This window comes from Corythoichthys intestinalis, chromosome 1 (assembly GCF_030265065.1).
Source record: "Corythoichthys intestinalis isolate RoL2023-P3 chromosome 1, ASM3026506v1, whole genome shotgun sequence".
NCBI classification, from domain to species: domain Eukaryota; kingdom Metazoa; phylum Chordata; class Actinopteri; order Syngnathiformes; family Syngnathidae; genus Corythoichthys; species Corythoichthys intestinalis.
Window position 1 is genome coordinate 50,434,192 of NC_080395.1, and position 17,014 is coordinate 50,451,205.

Sequence of the window (17,014 nt, forward strand, 5' to 3'; positions counted from 1 at the left end):
GTGCTGCAAAAAGTTTCGTTTGTGCCATCATCGTTTTGCAGTTATTAAACATTGTTTTTTAGGTCATCCAGAGTTCACCCAGCCCCCCATCTGCGGCGGAATGGAACCCCAGTGGTGTCATTTGATTCTGCCTCGTTAGTGCTGGATTGTGCTGCAAAAAGTTTTGTTTGAACTGCTACGGTTTTCGAGATATTCATAAAAATGTCTAGTGATGACGTCACGCGCAGCCCCCCATCTGCGGCGGAATGGAACGGCGATGATCCCATTTTTTTCTTCGTCGTTAGTGCTGGATTGTGCTGCAAAAAGTTTTGTTTGAACTGCTACGGTTTTCGAGATATTCATAAAAATGTCGAGTGATGACGTCACGCGCAGCCCCCCATCTGCGGCGGAATGGAACGGAGATGATGCCATTTCTTTCTTCGTCGTTAGTGCTGGATTGTGCTGCAAAAAGTTTTGTTTGAACTGCTACGGTTTTCGAGATATTCATAATAATGTAAAGTGATGACGTCAGTTTTCAGCGCTGCAGGCCGCACAATAGATCAGCGGAAAACGTCACTGAAACCTGCCAGTGGACGCAATCTTATTCCTGCACGACGACGACCAAAAAATATAAACACTGTAAGTAAGCCATAATATCCTGCTGTTCAAATCGCCATTTTTAGTCCGAGCCGGTCTAATTATTTCCCTTATTTCACAGGAATAAAGAGCAGGACATGAGACCGCAAGTTGCAGACTGCAGTCAAGGCCGGCCTGCAGTTTAAAAGCTTTTATTTCATTTTTATTTTTTTATAATTAATTTTGGTATTGTTGTCATTACAATCAAGAATGTTATTTCAAAGCATTTGTAGTTTTTTTTTGTTTTTTGCTGCTGTTCCCTCTCCTTGTCAGAGAGGCGTGTCCATGTGAGAACAATATCCTACACACTCAGAAATATATTTAACAAACTTTCCCAGCGTTATTTCATTGTGTAAATGTTTTTATAATTCTCATAAAAATACGTAGACTATTTAAATATTGAGTAAACTTGCATTTTTTTTCTGACAACTGTGAATTCGTTACGAAAGACACTTTTATTTATGCACACAAAGGCAAGACAAATGTGATCCTTTTGAATCTTCTCCTCTGTGTGTCTGCAAAACCGCATATATTGTTTTTAATATTAAACTTTCCCTGCGTTATTTCGTTGTGTAATGTTTTTATAATGATCATAAAAATATGTAGACTATTTAAACATTAAGAAAACTTGCGTTTTTTCTGCCAACTCGAAGAAATGAAAATAAATTGCTGCTGCGTTTTTTTTTTCCGCGTCACCCCAACAAATAAGTAAAAAAAAAAAAAAAAAAAAAAATCGGGTTTTTCGGGCTCGGGCCTGCAAATCTAATTAATTCATCGGGCTCACGCCGGGTCGGGCCTCAATACCAGCGGGCCGTGTCGGGTCGGGCTGGATTTTTTAGGCCCTAACTAGGCTCTATTATGAATATCTCGAAAACTGCAGTTCAAACAAAACTTTTTACAGCACAATCCAGCACTAACGACGAAGACAGAAATGGCATCATCACCGTTCCATTCTGCCGCAGATGGGGGGCTGCGCGTGACGTCATCACTAGACATTTTTATGAATATCTCGAAAACCGTAGCAGTTTAAACAAAACTTTTTGCAGCACAATCCAGCACTAACGAGGCAGAATCAAATGATACCACCGGGGTTCCATTCTGCCGCAGATGGGGGGCTGGGTGAACTCTGGATGACCTAAAAAACAATGTTTAATAACTGCAAAACGATGATGGCACAAACGAAACTTTTTGCAGCACAAACGAGCACAATCATAGCACAAATGATTGACATAATTTTTATATAAATTTGCGTCTGATGGGGGGCCAACTTCACGGAGGTGATGCCAAAAGCTCTTTTTTTGTCTTATTGTGCCGTTGACAGTGCTAGACATCCAATTCGAACGTTCCCTAATTCGCCCCTGCCAGTCAAAATGGATTGGACGTCTATCGCTGTCAATGGCAGCCAATGAGTCAAATGTGTGCCCTGCAAGGGGTGAAATAAAAGTCATATTCAATGCATTAAAGGGTAAAATTGAATGAGTATACAATACAGTGTTAATATAGAAATATATTATAAGTGACTTTATTACCATTTTATTCAAGGTTTTATGTATATATAACTGGAGATATAGGGATAATGTGATAAATATTCCTATAATGGAGAAAAACGCTGCCATGATTACTTAGGGGTCAGCTTGATGGTCTTATTATCTTATATCTGTAATGTGAACCTTTAGTCGGAATGGATTGACAAATGTGGTTTGCATCACAGAAGCAGTTAATATCACGCATTCGGCATTGTCGGCAACATCCCAGTTCAGTGACATCACTTGGAGGTGTGGCGGCAGACAGGCATGGTCGATGTTCAGTAGGTTTCATTTTGCCTGCCGGCAATCGTTGAATTTCTGCTCTCGTGGGACAAATTTCTTGACAGAAAGCCAGTAGTTGAAGTCAATTGGAGGATCTGTGGGTGGACAGGAGTCGAAGATGGAACACACCTTAGCCGCTGAAATCTTTGTGTTTAGAGAACACCCAGTGTACTTGTTTCATTCTTCTTCAGCTTCCAGATTCTGTTTCTTTCCTTTAAAAAATGAAGTGAGTTTGCAGATTCTTACACAGCTTCCTGCTTCCATGTTCCCTTTCATAATGGTAGATTTGTTATATTCATTTGTTCTCCCTCATAAAATTTAGTTTCAAAATTGTCTGCACGAGGCAATATTTGGCAGCTTTCGCTTTTGGTTGAGTCGCTGGGTGGATCTTTGCAATGACCGGGGTCTTTCACTACGTATTGAAGCATTGTGCCATCACTGGGTAAAGCCAAAGTGTCATTGGTATTGATTCATAGCTTAGATCCAATTTGGTCAATTTCGGCACTGTTAATGTGAGCACTATTGTTGGTGCCCGGTCAATCTATTTCAATGAATAGGGCTTTTACTATTGAATTAATGTTAGCATATTCGGCACAAAAATTCTCTTCCACCACTCCATTACCATTATTAACGCATGCCTCTCTTCTCTGAATGATAACTTGAATTAATCCATTGTGTTCAAGGTCTTAATAATGGTTTATGTCTATCTACGTTGAGATTTGCAAGAATCACATGCTTGTCCACAAGTGTTTCAAGCATTCGGCAAAACAAGGATTTGGGGGAAAACGTTCATAATATACAACAAACATTTTCAGAAAAACAATGTAACGGATTGTTTTAGGTAAAAAGAGACACCATGAGCCACAAAATCCTGGAAATTTCTCAGAAACCTGATGTTTGTATTATATATAAAGAAGTTTTCACATTTTGAAAATTAAGAAATGGGGGTTTTGCTATACACATGATTTAAGCTTGCCTACTCCAATTTCAGTGTAACTGATCATTCTTTCATACTGGACGGATGGATGAAAGAACTCCAACAGTCTGGCGTTGAATTTATGTCTTTAGCTAATATTGCAGTAGCAGCATGAGTATCATTGAAGTGACACACATGGGAATAGTGCACGTACTTCATAAAAACAAAATCAGATACTTGTCTGCCTGACAGAAGGCTTACACTACGAGGTGCATAAATCAGATTGGAATAGTGACTTTAAATACAACATACCAGCCGTTGAAGGCAGTCCTTTGGCTCAAGGCAGTGAGCAAATGATTACTAGTACTTCTTTGCTTACCCAAGGGCTAATCACAGCATTACATATTTACTCTTTATGAATCCCAGAATTCCTCCATCTCTCCATATTTGAGGCTCATTTCATACTTTCTTTGTCATTCACTCACTTCTTTTTCTTCAGTCATCTTTCATACTGCTTCCTTCATTTTCAGCATCCGCCATCTCTTGATCCCGCTTTTGCGCGCCCTGCTGCTTAATTAAAGCATCTATTATTAATGCAGCCATATCTTTGTCCATCCTTCTTCCCTCGTGCATATGAATGCTACATTGCGTTTACATTGTTTTGGTGTAATTCCCTTTTAAAGTCCCCCATGTAATCAGTGTTTGCAGAGGCAAGGGATGTGAAAGAAGGAACGTGGTCGAGATCACAAGCTCGTACTGTACTTCCTGTTAGATATGCGCCTTGCTCACTATAGGCACCTTAATTAGGCCTGTTTTACAAAGCAAATCAAAATGGCTCCATTCTGCAGAATATGAGCTTAATAAAAAGCACTTGTCAGAGTGTGCAGTTGGCTGCCTTCGCCAAACCCCAGGGAAAGAGCCGGAACACTTCAGTGCTTATAGCCTTTTGATAACGGCCACCATTTTCCTCTGGAAGCCATCACATTCCAGAATTAAAGACTTGTGGGATTTTTAACATTCAGAGACACACTTTCCTGTTGTAGGATTTTTATTTTTTCAATATCTCCTTTGTTGTTATGTGCCATAGCTTTTTACAGTTTTTTTTTTAATTTACTTTTTTTTTTTTTTTTTTACAAAGATTGTCAAATGAGTTTCCGCATTTATACAAGTATATATCATTTTGGCTTGGTTTATTTGCCCTAAAATAGGACTGAATTTATCGAATTAATAACAGGTCAAGAATATTTTTTTTAGCAAGAAATTACAATTCCTACACAGGGGCGACTTCCTACTTATAGGGTGACTGGCGGTGTTATTGCACCGGTTTTTGGGCGCAAAGGTGGGCGAGGGTAGGTTCTCAAAATAAGGTTTGATGAGTGTGGAGCTTTAATAGAGTGTATACGTTTTTACATTTGACACATATTTCACAATATTGTATAACAGTCCACACATTGAAAACAGGTTTTCAAATGCTATGTGTACCGCATCTAGTCTATACATCTATAGTTGTAAAACGGCTTTCCTCTATCAACTTTTATTTTTACACTTTATTTTTTCATTGCCACTGAGTAAACGATCTTAACTCTATTTCTATACTTCACTGGAACACAGATCAATTTCAGATGCATTCACATGCATTGAAGTGTTTTCCAGAAGAGTTGAGGCTGTAAATGGGAACAAAAACCATGTACTTTTACTTCCTTTATCTGTAATGACCACTATTTCAAATAAAGATTCGTACATGATTACATTGCATAATATACTGTATTTTTCATACCATAAATCGCACCCGAGTAGAAGTCACACCAGCCAAAAAATGCAGAATAAAGAAGAATAAAATATGAATAAATTGCCCTGGATTAGAAGTCACAACTTTGGGGGGAATTTTATTTTATCAGAGACCAACAACAAATAATATTTTATAGTAATCACAATAACTTGAAGAACAACAGGCAAAAAGCGAGCTGTCTATTAACACAGTGTTTCCCAACCTTTTTTGAACCACGGATCAGTGTGATGCAGGCATTTTTTTTTTTTTACGGACTGGAAATGTGTGGCACAAAAGTACAGTAAATATAAAATAACACGGCGGGGCTAAAACGAACATTAAGTGCAGGGAAAATGTAACTCACCAGACGCTAAATCAACCTTGTTTTTAACAGCGGCCTCTCCTAAAACTTGACGGCAAATATCCATGGTCGTAGACATCATGAGTTCTTCTCCAATCATGAAAGGCTCCTTAGCTTTAGCAGTACGGTTTGCCACGAGGTATGATGCTCTCCGTGCATTCAGTTTTGTTGCCTTGTTTGCTACTTTTTAAACACATATTATGCAGAATGGACTTGGTTGTAGTCTCCTCTTCTGGCTCAGCAGGTGGCTTTTTCCCCGTAAAAAATCTGTCCAAAGATGTCGCCGCCCGCACCACACAGCCAACAGCAGCTAACGTTACTGGTTACACTGACTGACACTGTGCTGCTATAGCCGTGCAAACACCCCAGTAATGGCGGCCAACCACTAGAGGGCGACATACACACATCTCTACTCAGATTAGTCAAGAGGCACAGGGCAGATTGCGGTCATTGACAAATTATTTATGACTTCTCTGTGGCCCGGTAGCAAATGCGCCATAGACCGGTACTGGTCCCTGGCCCGATGGTTGGGGATCACTGTCTTAACATATTGACAGTTATTCAGAGAGCCATAGCCTAAACAACAAAATATAACAACTTGCTTAGCAAACTCTTGACTTCAGGGGCCATGTCTGGCCTGTAGAGCAGTGGTTCTTAACCAGGGTTCGATTGAACCCCAGTGGTTCGGTGAGTAAGTCTAAAAAGTTCGGCAATGGTAAAGAAACGTAGAGCCCTGTTTTCATATGCTGATTAAATCTAGGCAAAGTTACTTTCTAGACCAGGTTTTTGACTGGTTTGCTCCCAATTTACAGGCTTAATCCCATTTCTTTTAACTGGTAGTCCTCGATCTGATAGGAGGAGGAACTGATTTGCTCAGTGGAAGGTTGACTCGCACATGGAATGGGGGAATACAACAGACCAATGGGCAGCATGGTCTCAGATTTGAATGGGAATTTGCTAAATTATTAGCTTGCTAGCTTAGATATATTTGTTTTAATTTTTGGAAAAAATGCTTTATCATCTAATTCCAAAGGGTTTGGTGAATCCACATGTGAAACTTGTGGGGTTCGGTATCTTTAGCAAGGTTAAGAACCACTGCTCTAGAGCACTATTCTGATAGCTGTCAGTGTGGAAAAAACATTTCAAAGTTGCAGGCCCAGTCAAACTATAAGAAAAGTGATAGTATAATATAGTATAGGATAGTCTGGAAAATACGGTATTGATGTTACCAGACACAGTAGAACTTAAAAATAGTTGACTGAGAATGAGATATTGAACCACATACAGATCCATGTTTTGGGGATGTACGAGTTAAGCCATGATATTTCCCGTCAAAGGCACTTTCTTCTTGCTAACTCTAACTATCATATCTAATAAAATGGTGTTGGCACCATTTATCACTCAGCAAGACCTTCTGGTCCAACATTATCGATTAAGAGGGCCAATTGGCTGGGACGGCGTTGTAACCTGGATGATTTAAAACTCATGTACATTATTGTCACATGATGGGTACAAAATGAGAGTGAGATTGAGGCCGGATGACTGATGAGTGCAATAACAATAAATAAAAAGGATGAAGTAGAATCTGGCAGGAAGACAAAGGCTGTCGATAAGACTCTGGAAGTGCTCATGATTAGCTGTGTGGTGATTTTTTTTTTTTTTTTTTTTTTTTTTAAACTTCTGCTGCGGGAACATGATCTCCCTTCAAATGAGACAGATGCTGCGCTTGAGTAATGTGGCGTCTCTTCATGAAAAGGTGTAGGTAACAATGAAAGACTCAGTAATACTATACAAGAGTGTTTAAATATTTTTAATTTGTCAGAGGGGCCCCTCCCATGTCCTGCATTACCCTGACAACCATCCTTCATCAACTGAATGAATGCATTATTTATTAGCACTAATTATTTTCACATAACGTCTGCCCTGATATATTTAACCTCCACATTACACCAGGGATAATGGCCTTGTAAAATTGAATTGAAAGAAAAAAGTGGAGTTGGAGAGCTCATTTAAAGAACATAAGAGGGCAAAAAGAGAGTGAGGAAGGTGCTGGATGGGATGAGCGGGCTTTTGAAGCAATTGAAGAGGAAGAGGGAGAGGAGTGCTGGGCTGATGGGAAGACTGTTAAGCACTTTGGGACAAGGAGCACTGAAGTGACAGGACATTTGTTCCTGTCTCATTTACATGTTAAGAGAAGGGCCCCATCGGGTTCAGGATAAACTTTGACACCTTGCAGCTCAATGTTAAAATCGTCTCCCAATGACCTGATGCATGACCTCAGCCATTAAAAGAGAAAAGCCGAAACAGGATGCGCACAACTCCTTCGTTGCTGTCGTCATCTTGTTCACCTCTTTATCTCCACAGAGACAAAACTCTCCTGGTCCTCCTCCTTCCTGCTTCTCAGTCGGTTGATGATATTCACCCATGTGTGGGCTTCGTTAGGCTTGCTGGTGGTGCTGTCTTTTAGGATAGAGTGGCCAGTCTTTACACGCATCACCCCATGTTCAAACGGTATTTGCACTTTTGGTTATGTAAAGAAAGCTATAATGGATTACACATTTTTGCTTTTCATTTTATTTGTAATCATTTAGAAATAATCATGGATGCAATCATGTACTGTATACCTGGGGAAATTTTCCAATATGTTGAGGGAAGACTTGTACCTCAGCTATTGCACGCATTGTAAGAAGTTTTTTTTTTTTTAGTCCTGGCAAAGAATAAGTACAAATGAAAATTTAAAGGCTACTAGTTTGAAAACTGTAAAAAATGTAAAACTAGTTGCGAGGCATTACCTACAAACATGACGGTTTAAGAAAAAAAAAAATCTAGCTGAACTAATGTGACTTAGCTCATGACTCAAATGAATTTTCCCCAATCAAATGACTAGACTGTATCATTAATCAATTCCAGCTCTCTCCAAAAACACTCACATATTTTTGGAACAGGTTTTTAATCAACACCAAGTGCAAAACAGCAATGTAACATAATAATACAATAAAACTAAAAGAGAATGTAAATAAATAAATTGGTATTATAAAAATGCAGTTAGGGTGAAACTTGTGTGTTAGCCTTTCCAAGCATATCATATTTTACCCCTTCCTGGACAGCACAACCATCCACACATCTATTTTCTCTACCGGCTGTCCTCAGGGTGCAACAAAACCAGAAAACAAAATTATTAGAACATGTTTTAGTATAATTCTAGCAATTCTACGGCTAAAAAAATCCAAAGTACTTTGCACAATGATAAACATTCTACTCGTCAGTCAAGCATTGTTATTGTAGCAAATGCACTCTTTGATACATCTTTTGTAATGGAGCTCATTAGATTTCCCAATTGCACTTAATGTTGTGGACAGCGAGTGTATGCGTCTACAAATGTCTTTCTATTGTAAGTAACAATTCAATTTCCATTTCATAGTGACGTTAAATAAGCATTTTTTTCCTTTGGTTGTGTTTGCCAGAGTAATGCTGCTGAGGCGACCATGTTCATCTCCAGGCTATGTGAGCATAAATGTGAGCGAGCTACTTTGTATGCTTGATGTCAGGGTAATTGCAGTTCATTTCAACTGGGAAAAATAGGATTCTCACGCCTTTTTTGTGTTGGAAGCCCAGAAGGCAGCGCTCGTTTTGTGTATCTGTCTCTCTGACATTTAGATTTGCCTTTTAAAGATGGCATTTTTCAAAACAGGCATGTTTTCTACAGGCGACAAAATTATTCTTTCACATCCCTGTCACTGTTTCGATTAGGTGACACATCTATCCAACCTCAAGCCCTTTTCTTTCCATAGTAATATTTTTTCATGGTATGCACAAATATGGTTGTGTTTGAACAACAGTCGTTACCAGCATTGCCTAAAGACAACTTTGCTCTGCGCCAAAGCATTCACTGGACCTTGTGGTTGATGCTCGAGATGTCACAGCTCATCTGCAAACACACAAACACACACAAAACCCCCAGAAGTACATATGTGTCACATGACTGTGAATTATATATCAAATAAATAACCTCTAATGACAATATCTTGACGGGGTTTGATGGCTGGTGAGAGGGTTTGCTTGTCTCACTGAAGAGTAATGATGTCTTCTGTGAACGACTGGCATGTTCATCCTCGAATGACTCCTTTGGATTGCTAGAATTTTCCAATTACTGCTCTCGGGTGCCTCACAATCGACCTTTACCTACTCTGAAAATTACCGTGCTATCCCTAAATAATTTCCTCAACAAAGATGGTGCTTTGCATTATGAAATATTCAGAACTCAATTTTCCTGCTCTATCACACTTTGGTGTGTGCCGTAATTACATAATCATCCATAATGTAATTCATTTTGTGCGCTTTGGGAATTGGAGTCCCTGTCCTGGTAAATATGTCAGTGCAAATGTGAGGATGTCCGTATTGTGGAACAATTTCTTTCTTTTTTTTGCAGGGGGATTATGAATGTAAAATATAATTTTTATGGATCTAATGGATAATTTGACAAGATAGTATATTTGTTTTTGTCGGATAATACTGACCCCGGAAAAAAATTAAATCACACTTTACATAAAAAGACAAGAACACAGAGAATTGTTAGCAACAGGTGTTGCAATTCCAAAAGTGCCAATATTGGAAATAGCTCATTAAGCAATAGAAACAAGAAAAATTTGACAAACTCCTCTTCGAATTGATTGGAAAGAAAATGTTTGGGGAAAAATGTGCACTGGTATGAATTACTATAGATTGAAAATGCTTAATTACACAATAAGACATCACGATCTTGTTGACTTTGTTCCACTGGTATTTTTAATTTTTTTTTATTTGTGTCTGTTTGCAGCTCATTCAAGCATGAAGTTTGAGATTAAAGAGTGGCGAGTTAAAACAATTATTAATAATGTCACCATTGAAAAAGTCAAGTCAGACTAACCTGGACACCGGCTAATTAACACGCTAACGTGCAATAGAACTCATTTCTTGAATGACATTCAAACAACTATCCATTCTAATAGGATTGCTTTCTAATTATGTGAATGTGTTAATTCTTGCTTTTCTACTCAGCATTAAAACACAATTGTATTTTTTTCTTGTGCGTCAGAATGTGGTCCAAAAGATGACTATTACAATAATGCGGCTATTTGTATTCATTTACCATTTTGTGATGTAACATGTATGCGAGCGTCAATTTCCTTGGGTCACTATTGCCTTCAAGTAAAATAGGTTTCTAAGTTTCTTTCTTTTAGACAGATTGTCCGCAAAAGTGAATAAACTAAACATGTTTTATTTTTTCCATTTATAAATGTTTTGTTCTTCTCTTTAATAGTTGTATCGTAGAATCGTCAATTGATTCCCAGACCTGTGTATCGATTACCGTTGTATCACCATATCGTGAGATAATCGTTATCATGAGCCTTGTATCGCTAATCGTATCGTATAGTGAGGTACCGAGAAGTTTACACAACCACTGTCCATAATGAAATAAACAGATGCGAAAAGAACATTAAACAGTTCAGACTCATGTATTCAGTCTCATGCTTAAGACGCAGCTCATTTTATTTAAAGACTGCTTTGTCATTGTAATCAAACTCTGACACTCTTCATTTGCGTGGTAAAAATTAGAGATGAATTTACTCCTCCTTGGAGTATTCCTGAATACTTTGCTAAGAGGAGGTGTAATTTAAATGGCATCAGTCACTGTACCCCTACGTGAATGAGAATTATGTCCACACTCATATCTCTTGTGGCACACAGCAGAGGGAGGAGAGACTGCTACAATTAATCAAATGTTATTATCAAGCTGATTATAACAGGAAATATAGTCAAGAGTCCCCCTTTCTACTTCAATTAGGAACAGATTAACAAAATGATCAACGATGCTAATCTCGTTCAGAATAATTGATCATTCATCTGATGATGAATGAAGCTGTGAACTGAATCGCAGCATGACATGAATTCATTTAAAGTTCTCAACATATTTAATTCATTTAAAATTGTACTTTTCTGCAAAATAATTATATAACAATAAATAATATTTGGTGGACTTAAGTGTCAAGTCATATAAGAAATTTAAGGACAGCCACTAACACTTAACATTCATGTCACGGAATAGCTCAGTGGTACTTGGCCATGCTCTATTAATTTGCAGTACTGCGCTCACTTTGTGTCATGTCTTTTCAGTGTGAGTCCCCTATGACTCTTACCTCCCAGTCCCATGCACAAGGGGGGCCCTAATTAGATTCTCATGTGTATTTAATGGACTCGCTTACTTTGGTTCTGTGTGAGCACTCTGAATGCTACAAAGCAGTTTGATGACTGATGCACGACTATTATTTAGTAAAACAGAAAGACCAGGTGTTGTTGAATCTGCAGAAACCATAAAGTAATACAGTACTTCATTGAGCAATTTTCTTAACTTCCCCATCAGCTCTAATGGTCAATTGGCACAAATTATGACAATATTTGTCTTTTCTTCACAAACTAAGCAGATAGTTTATGTAACGCTCAGGCAATTGCTAGGATTAAGTGTGTATGTACATTTCCAGTACAAAAAACAAAATACAATTTATTTTTAATGTGTTAAAAATAATTGGACAGGAGTAAATCAGTGGAAGTACAGTATAAACAACAGATGTACCTACATGTTATGTAAATATATTTAGTGTTCAAATAAACAATGTTGAATTAATTTAGTGTGTGACAAAATTTGTACAGTTTGTACTAATTTAACATAGCACTGACCTGTTTTGACACAACATGAATGTATCCAGACTGGTCCACAATTGGAATAGACCATTGGTCCCCAACAAATGGGCCATGGACTCATAGAGGTCCATATTTGGTACTCACCTACAAATAAAAATAGATTTTTCAGATATTAAAAGATTTTTTTACTGACTCATTACCCCCGCCAGCCACCCAACACCTTGCCTGAGTTCAATAAATATCACTTCACTCTTCATTTGCTTCCGGGTCGCATTTTCGTCCGCGTTGGCTTCGCATATCCTGCAATAACAGAATACCTTGCTTGCATTTACAAAATCCTATCCTTAGGCAGTAGAATTTTCAGAAATAATGGCAAACAAAACAAAAAAAGTAGTGATGGGTAGATGAAGCCTCGTGAGGCATTGAACCACTTGAGCCACGTGGTTCGAAATAGGGTTAATTTCTCGAAGCTTCATGTGAGCACGGTACCACCTACTGGTTAAGTGTATGATCACAGTCAGTTGTCTCTCAACCACATGATTGATTCGTTGATTTTGTGTGTTTGTGTGTGTCTGTTAGGAAGGAATTAAATTTACGAAGTTATTGTTTGACCAAATCATCTATGTACATAGATTATCAGATATGAATATACAATGATCCCCCACAAATCGCTGTTAACGGGGACCAGAACCAACCGAGTAAAGTGAAAAACTGCGAAATAAGGTCACCCCTCCCCCATTTTTGACATACATTTTTTTGGGAATCTATAATATCAATAAGTGTATATAAAATCCTAAAAATGCATACAGTGCTGGCTAAAAGTATTGGCACCCCTGAAATTCTGTCAGATAATGCTCAATTTCTCCCAGAAAAAGATGCGATTACAAATGATTTGGTAGTAATATCTTCATTTATTTTGCTTGCAATTAAAAAACACAATAGAGAATGGCAAAAAAAAATTAAATCATTATCATTTTATATAAAAATCCAAAAATGGGCCAGACAAAAGAATGGGCACCCTTTGATAAATCATGTGATGCTTCTGTAATTGTGTATATAACAGCACCTGTTACTTACCTGTGGCACATAACAGGTGGTGGCAATAACTAAATCACACTTGCAGCCAGTTAAAATGGATTAATGTTGACTCAACCTGTGTCCTTGTGTGTACCACATTAAGCATGGAGAAAAGAAAGAAGACCAAAGAACTGTCTGAGGACTTGAGAGGCAAAATTGTGAGGAGGCATGGGCTATCTTAAGGCTACAAGTCCATCTCCAAAGACCTGAATGTTCCTGTGTCTACCATACACAGTATCATCAATAAGCGTAAAGCCCATGGCACTGTGGCTAATCTCCCTAGATGTGGACGGAAAAGAAAAATTGACGAGAGATTTCAACGAAAGATTGTGCGGATGGTGGCAAAAGAACCTCGACTAACATCCAAAAAAGTTCAAGCTGTCCCGCAGTCCGAGAGTACAACAGTGTCAACCCGTACTATCCATTGGCATCTGAATGAAAAGGGACTCAATGTTAGAATACCCAAAAAGACCCTATTTCTGAGAAAGCCAAAAATGTTTTGGAAGAATGTTCTCTGGTCAGATGAGACAAAAGTAGAGCTTTTTGAGAAAAGGCATCAACATACAGTAGAATTGAGGCCTCTATGTTGTTGAGGCCTCTATGGTTCGAGGCCTTCAAAGAAAAGAACACGGTCCCCACAGTCAAAAATGGCTGAGGTTCTCTGGTGTTTTGGGGTTGCTTTTCTGCCTGTGGCACTGGACTACTTGACCGTGTGCATGGCATTATGAAGTCTGAAGACTACCCAAAAAAATTTGCAGCATAATATAGGGCCCAATGTGAGAAAGCTGGGTCCCCCTCAGAGGTCATGGGTCTTCTAGCTGGACAATGACCCAAAACACACTTCAAAAAGCACCAGAAAATGGTTTGAGAGAAAGCACTGGAGACTTCTGAAGTGGTCAGCAATGAGTCCAGACCTGAATCCCATAGAGCACCTGTAGAGAGATCTGAAAAGTGCAGTTCGGAGAAGGCACCATTCAAATCTCAGAGACCTGGAGCAGTTGGCCAAAGAAGAATGGTCTGAAATACCAGCAGAGCATTGTAAGAATCTCATTGATGGATTACCGGAAGTGGTTGTTCGCAGTTATTTTGTCTAAAAGTTGTGCTACCAAGTATTAGGCTGAGGGTGCAAATACTTTTGTCCGTCCCATTTTTGGAGTTTTGTTTAAAATGATAATTGTTTTTTTTTTTTTTTTCATTCTCTTTTGTGTTTTTGCAAGCAAAACAAATGAAGATATTACTACCAAAGCATTTGTAATTGCAATCATTTTCTGGGAGAAAGTGAGCATGATATGACAGAATTGCAGGGGTGCCAATATTTTGGGCCAGCACTGTATATTATCATTAGAACATTAAAGAATAGTTTGAAACGTAAATGAAATATTAATAATATAAATAACATAAATAAAATGTACAAATAATACATACTGTACATTCATTCTCTCATATGATACGTGTGTGGGGTGTCTAAGTGTAGATAAATATGTAGATGAATATCAAGTGCGCATACATGTTTTTAGAACTTTTTTTTTTTTACTCCTATAACAAGATTAAAATGTCTGTGAAAGTTGAGTTACGAAGTAGCGAGGGATTACTCATTACTGTAATAGTGTGTAGTGTGTGCGTGTGAAAATGATTCCCCAAATGGTAGTGTCGTCATATGACAGGTTGTGCAATGTTTTTTTTTTTTAAATTGGCATGAATGAAATCAGCCAGAGGACAGTAAATGTGTACCTTGAACATTGATGTAGAGTATGGGAGGGGTTCATTCATTTTAATTAAAAAAAAACAACAACAAAATTTTTCCACACAGGGGAAAAGTCATCTTTCTTCTGGCTCCATCCTATCAACTACTGTACCACTCCTTAACCTTTCACTCTCCAAACCACCTCCAAACTATCCAGACTCTCACCACTCCTTCAAAGACCGACATTTTGAATGTAACCAGAGGTGTTTATATACTGTAGTGAGCTGTCATGGCAAAATCTAAAGTGCTCCCTGAAGCAATCACGTGTTACAGCTGGGCAGCGAGGCTTCGGATGTCATCCTTTTCGGAACCTCCCCTAAATTAAGCGAGCCTCGGTACATGATTCGCGGAAACGTCCCTACGCATCAGAGGCTCGGCGCACCACGTTACATCACTACAAAAAAGTGCTGGGTAGAATGAACACAGTTGTTGTGTGTTATTGTCTCCCATTACCATAAAATGGAACTATCTGGTAGAACATTTTTGATCATTTATTTATTTTTGATTATGGTGGGCCATTAATACACACAACTATTAAGAATTTTTAATCTCTAAATCTATAAATGTAAAACATTGATTGCTGTAAAAAGCAGATGTTTACCTCAGTCACAAATACGTAACACTGTTGTGATTATGAATAAAAGGCAAAACTTCATCCCTTTGATCGTGTCTTGTATCCTATTAAGGACAAGCATCTCACACTGAGGTGCTGTGATGGATGCAACCCTGGTGGTCAGCCCTTGGCCCCTAAACCCGCCAGGACACATTGAGTAGAAGCACAACTCCTGTTAACGTGCTGCATGGCAACATAAATTGGCCCTTGCACAATTTCACTGTCCAATTTGCATGCCCCCTTCATAAAGAGTGTAACAGCACAAGTATCCATGCAAGCAGATGAAAATGAGACCAAATTCAACTTTGCAGAGAAATCCTCTTGACAGACTGACAGATGGAACTTTTCTATCCTCTTTATGAGGACCATGGAAACACAGCAACGGGGAAAATGGAGAGAAGGCGTCCATTGGGAGAAGGCAAGATAAAGAGGGTGGTGAGCCGGGAGTCTGGGTAGTTTTTATCTGGTGGGCAGGGAGACGGTGGCGGGAGGATCTGTCTCTGTTAGAGAGAACACGGCCCTGTTATTAAAGCCATTTATCACTGGCTGAATATTCCCCCTTTAATAGGCTCTGTCGTTAATTACCTAACTTTGTCAAGATAGGGAGTCAGGGGCTCTCTGTTCTCTTGGCAGGCTGACACACACACCATCAACCCCCAACACCATCTCTCGCCCCTGCACATATTTAGATTATGACATGTGCTCACATGACACACACATCAAATGTTGCCACTCTTCTATTGGGTTTTCTGTTATTCTCGGTTTTCCAAAACTAAAACATTCCCATGCAACAACATAATAAGTCTGCACTGCAAACTGCAGCCACTATGAAACACACTTAAAACAACAACAACAGCCACAATAAATTGTTATTGAAGTCAAGTCACTCAAAACAAACTATATATTTTTAATTTTCTTTTGGGTTGGAATGATAAATGACTGTTTCATTGTTGATTTATTGTGACTTCAGAAGCTATACTTGGCAGCAATCAGCATATCCACTGTTGACCGAGCAGCATGGTGGCCCATAGGTTTGCACATTCACCTTGCAGTTTTGAGGTTATGTATTAAACATTCTGGAAACCATCTTTCCTGCTGCATATGAGTTTACATGTTTTCCACGTTCCAAAAACAGGCATAGACGTTTGATTGAAGACTCTCAGTTGTTTGTAAGTGTGAATGGTTGTTTGCCTTCAAGTGGCCTGCAATTAGCTAGTGACCAACAAGCCCTGGCTACACCACCCAGAGTTAGCTAGGTAGGTTCCAGATCACACTGACATTACCTTAGTGAGGATAAAATGTACGGAAATTGGATGGCTAACAATAATACAGTGGTATGAAAAAGTATCTGAACCATTTGGAATTTCTCACATTTCTGCATAAAATCACCATCAAATGTGATCTGATCTATGTAAAAATGTACAGGTTTTCATA

At 38.6% G+C, this 17,014-nt stretch overlaps 1 long non-coding RNA gene across 1 annotated transcript in view; it reads right to left on the reverse strand.

The window, feature by feature from the left end:
• Positions 1-12,370: 12,370 nt before the first annotated feature.
• The window catches only part of LOC130913964 (uncharacterized), a 33,563-nt gene continuing 28,919 nt past the window's right edge, over positions 12,371-17,014 (reverse strand). The window contains exon 3 of the long non-coding RNA XR_009062834.1: positions 12,371-12,446. This is a non-coding gene — a long non-coding RNA (uncharacterized LOC130913964). The remainder of the gene's footprint in view (positions 12,447-17,014) is intronic.